Genomic DNA, 6009 nt, shown 5'->3' with positions numbered 1-6009 from the left:
TTTCCCTATTTTTAGAAATAACTAAATTATAAGAGGCTAAAAACCTTGAACTATGATTTTTCTTTATATTAGGAGATTTTGCTGCTCAGTAGATAATAAGTAAACAAACCAAGTAACAAAGGTTTCCAGGGAGTCTGTAATATTTTTTTTTTTTACTATTTATTTATTTATTTGGGTGTGCCGGGTCTTAGTTGTGGCATGCGGGATCCAGCTCCCTGACCAGGGATCGAACCCGGGCCCCCTGCATTGGGACCGTGGAGTCTTAACCACTGGACCACCAGCGAAGTCCCTGTAATATTATTTTCTGTCCACATTTTGCTATTGACTTTCTATAGTCCCAGGTGACTCAACCTCTCCCTGTCCCTCATTTCCTGACCAACAAAATAAAGACTAACAATACTGTCCTAATTTGCAATTTTTTTGATAAAGATGATGGCCAAATAGTTTTTAAAGATGAAGGCTTAATGTAATAAAATTCCATCTTAATTTAAATTAGGTCTAGTTTTTCATATGAAAAGATAAGCATGGATTCCAAAGGACATTTAATGATTTATATTGGGGGAAAATATGGATCTTTATGAAAAGTAGCCCTGTTTTTCACATGATGGTAAAGTGTAGAGTGGGGACACCAATTATTTGTATAAAGCTCCTGGAAATATTTCAGTAATAACCAAATAATTCTGGTTTGTAACTTGACAATGTCTACAGAATGAAGGTACCACAGAATTAACCTTTATATCTATGGCAAAATCAGATGTTCTCAGGCCTGATCCTTGCTTATAGACTTGCTTTACTATATGACTGAAGACAAGAAAGGAAATAGAATTTTAATCGTGTCACTAACAACTGGATACCTTAGGACTAATGGCTAGTCCTCAGGTCATTCACCTCTAATCCATCAGACAATAAAGAGTCCTCCACTAAACCTCTCAAAAAGAAGACCCAATAGGCCTATCTGAGAGTAAAAGGAGAAAAGATGCAGAAGGCTTCAGTGTATGGAAAATGTAAGAGGATTTATGAAAGGGATCAAATCTGTTTATATTCCATTGAGTCACTTAGATTATCTTTTGCCCCAGACCAAAGTGACTTATAAGAGAGTCCTAGTGAGAAGGGGCGAGAGGAAGGACTATGTCAATGAGCTGTGTCCTCAACGTATCTTCAAAGTAGGAGGAGAAAAGCACAGGTAAACGCAGGTTAGGAAAAGAAATGGAACATGGTGAAATAGCTAAGTCAGTTTCATAAACTGAAAAGCCTCACAACTGTCCTAACCTGGAGCCAACATGGTAATTAAAGAGACATAACAGGAACAAATTCTCCACTGGAAGTGAACACAGTGACCACAGAATGAATGGATTATGTCGAGTGTCAAACTAAAAGATAAAAAATATGAAGTGGAAAAAAATTGATAGTCACAGTTCATTGCAAGCACACATAGGACATTTGAGTTACTCCCCTGAAATCGTAAAGAAAAATCTGAGTCTGATATTTCCAGCTATTTTTACTTATGACAGCTGAAACCGGGGTGATACAATTTTACTATTATTATTGTGACTCTATTGTATGAAACAACCAAGGGACAAGAAAAAAAGGCATTGAATTTTGTGGAACTATGATGACAAGGAAAGGGGACAGAAACTTGAGGACAAACTCTTCTCTTATTTTGAGGTTTTGCCTGAGTCATTTACTTACTTACCAGGTGGTATATAAAATCTCACTATGGTGCTGAGGATCCCTGACTTCAAAATGTAGGTTTTACAATAATGACCAAATAAATCCAAGAGACTTTTTTTTTTGTTTTTTGGTAAAGCATTTGCCTTGTGTGCTCAATCTGAAAATAAAATGAATTTACCCAGTTGTGAGTTCTTCTCACAAGTCTATTTAGTTATAACTTCTGGTTCTCCAAACTAGTTATCATGAATCATGAAACCCAACTGTTTTCATGCCTGATGATTTAACATGCTTTATGATTAATTTTTCTATTTAGGTGATTGCCTTGTCTTTTGAGAAGGAACAATTTAGTATAAGCGACAGGGCTTTCTTTCGTGTGGCTCTTTTTAATATCTGTGCCTGGATGACTCTTGCGCTTCTTATCATTTCCACTACAGTAGTCAAATATCTGTGGAAATCTGGTTTCTTTTATGAATTTAACAGGGACAGAGTTTGGAAAAAAAAATCATTTTGACAAATGCATCTTTATTGGATTTTATGACCATAGCCATAACTCTTCAAGAGACACTCTTCAGGAGATAGGAGAAGTAAGCAGAGCATAAATATACCATTAAAATTCAAAATGCTGGACACTGACTTCTGAATATAAAACATCTAAGGGATTGTACAAGTTGTGGAGTAATAAAAATTAAAAAGATAAGGAAAGTCTTTGGAGTCTGTTAATAACAGTAAAACTCGATTTCTCCTGATTGTCTAAGTGTTTCATAGCTCGGAGATGGTCATATTCCTCCCAAAAGATAGTCTGAAAGTGAAAGAAGAGTCAGGAAACATTGAACTGTTACACAAGTTCAGACCTTAAGGTTTCTGTTTCAGGTTATTTGTGAGTGATAGTTTGGTCCTCTTCTGACCTGTGCAACTGAGGCAGAAAAGGGTATATACCTTGCATTGTGACTTTTCTTTTAAAAGCTGTTATTTAAATAGTGTCAAAACACTATGCAGACCTATCTACCCTTATTTCACCTATCTTGGACCCAGATTTCTCCTTAGGTCACGGGGTTGAGTTCAAGCATTGACTCTACCTGATGAACTACACAAGTGTTACCTGAATAAAATACCAGTATTATCCATAACCACCAATAGACATGTCAACAGATAGGTGCAGAATATAGGTACCAGAGTAAGTATAAAAGCAGGAAGAAGAAGAGGTAAGAAACAAAAAAGGATTCAAGGATAATATGGGGAAATATCTAGATAAAGGAAATAAGTGGATGACTCTGGATGAAAAGAAAATGGGTTCTTCAACTATTAGGTATATGATAAAACAAGGCCCTTCATCCATAAATTCACCTTCCCCACAGCCTCCCTCCCTTAGCCTACAAACGGACTTTCCTCATTTTAAACACATAAAGCAAACAAAATAGCTGCATCCCTCAACTATGAGATTTCTTTAGCTAACGGCCCCTCTCTCCCTCCCGTTTGTTAAACTTCTTAAAAAATATTGGTCTACATTCATATTTCCAGTTCCTCCCCTTTTGCTCTTCCCCAAATGCTGCAATCTGCTTTCTGTTCATTTTCCTCTACTGGCCTGGCACACCCCAAGAAAATCAGTGACATCTTTGTTACCCAATCCAGTTGGTCTTTTCAGTAACTATCTACTTCCTTCTGTGCAGAATTTCTTGCAGTTCTACCCTTGACCTGCATTTTTTTTTCTCATTAGCTCAGTGGGCTCATCTATTTTTTTTAAATATCATTATATTTGTGATGAATCCCAATCAGTAACTTCAGCCCAACCTTCCAAGTTCCAGCCCTTTACCTCCAACTGTGTATTGTATATGCCCACCTGAAAGTTTTTTTTTAGGTATCATATATTTAACGTATCCAAACTTACATTAGCCATTATCTATGCACCAATACTGCTTCTTGCTTTGCATTCACTACCTTAGCACTGGTATCTACTTAGTCATTCAAAGAAGGAAAGGAATTCTTCCTAGATCTCTCTTCCTTATTCAACACCTACATTCAAAATATCACAAGTCATGTTTATTCAGATTCATTCTACTCTACTGTACCCTATTTCTACTGCCTCATTCAGGATCACATCATGGCCTTCTTAGAAGACCACAGTAGCCCATGTTTGACCTGTTGATAAAGATTTGCCATAAGGTTTACCAGGCACTCCTCATCTTAAGTTGATCCTTACACAGTTCCCTCTTACATAGAGAATTTGATCCTAACTCTTAACAGGGTAATGAGGCTCTTCTCAACCCAGCCTCTGCCTAGTTTTCAGACGCAATTTCTCCAAGTCTCCTAAAAGCATGCTATACTCTGGTCATACAGAACCATAAGAATGGATTACAGAAAATGAGAAATTAGTATAAGCCAGTGACCATTTTAAGTCTTTCTATTTATTATCAACCTTAACTCTCAGAATAACTCACCAAGGCAGATGATATTTTTATCTTATTTTGAAAATGAGAAAACAGGAGACTTGGAAAGCTTTAAGCAGGTTGGTAAACCAAGACCCTAACTCAAGCAGGCTAATTCCAGAGTCCAAGTTCTTTAAGAAAACGAGGAAAAATGCTACTAGAATTCATGGGTCTCAATAACTGATTTGATATGAGGTAATTTTAACAATTGAACGTCCACAAGCCATTTTCAGAAGATAGTCTTTCCAATAAATTTTAACACAAAATTTATAAAAGAATTAGTTTACTAATTTTCTTCTATTTACTGGCAACCTCTTTAACATACAGAAAGATGAGATGAAAAATTAGGACTCATTTATCCATTAAATGTGCTATTCATACAAAGTAAAATAAAATGCACAGAACATGAGATGATGTTTAACACTGCCTAACTATAATCACACTGGCATAGAGTCCTTTGCATGTCTTTCTTGTCTCTCCTTCCTGGAACCAGTGCAAAAACACAGGACCATACAAAGGGGTGGTTTAGCAATTGCATTTCCAAAAGACAATATTTCATATCAATTTTAATAAAAGGATATTTATACAATGTGTTATTTTACTACCTCTACTTTGAACATACGGCAGGCACTTTAGAATATCTAGAAAGACTAGATATTTCTTAAAAAGCACCTAACTGGGAGTTCCCAGGTGGTCTAGTGGTTAGGATTCAGCACTTTCACTGCCATGGCCCAGGTTCAATCCCTGGTCAGGGAACTGAGATCCTGCAAGCTGCATGGTACAGCCAAAAAAAAAAAAAAAAAAATCACCTAACATTGTCAGCTATATATAGTATATATATAGCAGTAAGGAGTAAAATACGCACATAGAACAATACTAATAATACGAAAATATCTTCTAAATATGACCAGTTTAGCATAGCTACACTGTAGCTCTACTGTATGCTACAGCATAGCATAGCTCCTCACATGGAGCGGAGGCTGCCTGGGCCGGAGGAGCCCAGTGGTCAAGGGCCATGCTCTGCTTCTCACTCACCGTACTGGGTGCTAGACCCAGGACTAGTTCTTTTCAAATCACCTAGTGTAGTTACAGATATGTCCAGCTATGGAGATATGCCTAGTAATACTGATGCTGCTCTTTTAGGTAAACTTGGGTACCAGGCAAAAAAAACTGGTATATATATATATATGCACACACACACACATATATACACATACACACACCACACAGAAGAGAAATAAGGGATTAAGTGGCCTCAATCAACCGATTCATCAAAATCTGGATTCAAGCAGACCTGAGTTTAATTTCCTATATTCCATCCCTCTAGGTATGTGACCTGAGAACTTGCTTAACCTTTCTTGCCTTGAGTTTCCCACGCAAAGCAACTGTAATAAGAAATAATGAGACAATGCATGTAAAACTCAATAGCTCATTACTTGACACACAGGAAACACTCAAAAATCTTATTATTCACTCTTTTTTAAGAAACTGAGAGGGGCAGAGGAGAGAGGAAAAGATGTAAGGATGCTATGGGAGTCACTTAAGAATGTTGCTATTTTCATAATCAAATTCATTACAATTCACACTCTTTATTTGGAGATTCTTTCACCCCAATTTTTACTATAAATGGACACCATTTATATAACATTGTGATGGTCTCATATTTATTTTTGAGTTCTAGCAACTACATATCTATATGAATATATGCACTTGGTTCAAAACTTTCCATCTCCAGAAATTCACCATTTTGAATTGTGATAAAAATCACCAAGCCAACAAAATTTTTTAAGACTCTCCAGTGTCCAATGATTCTTTCTGCACCCAAGTTATTAAACTCATTATAAAAGCCTTGATCCCCTTGTAATACTATTAGTGACGCTCAAATTTCGGTCCTGCAGCCAAGTTCTTCCTGCTG

General features: G+C 36.6%; 1 non-coding gene across 1 annotated transcript; it reads left to right on the top strand.

The window, feature by feature from the left end:
- The first annotated feature begins 4778 nt into the window (after nucleotides 1–4778).
- Nucleotides 4779–4850, top strand: TRNAE-UUC (transfer RNA glutamic acid (anticodon UUC)). The gene has a single exon. It is a non-coding gene; the product is annotated as a tRNA-Glu (tRNA).
- The last annotated feature ends 1159 nt before the right edge of the window (nucleotides 4851–6009 follow it).

The sequence above is a fragment of the Lipotes vexillifer genome, unplaced genomic scaffold (assembly GCF_000442215.2).
Source record: "Lipotes vexillifer unplaced genomic scaffold, Lipotes_vexillifer_v1.1 scaffold202, whole genome shotgun sequence".
In the NCBI taxonomy this organism is placed as follows: Eukaryota; Metazoa; Chordata; class Mammalia; order Artiodactyla; family Lipotidae; genus Lipotes; species Lipotes vexillifer.
This window is presented reverse-complemented; position numbering and strand designations above follow the sequence as displayed.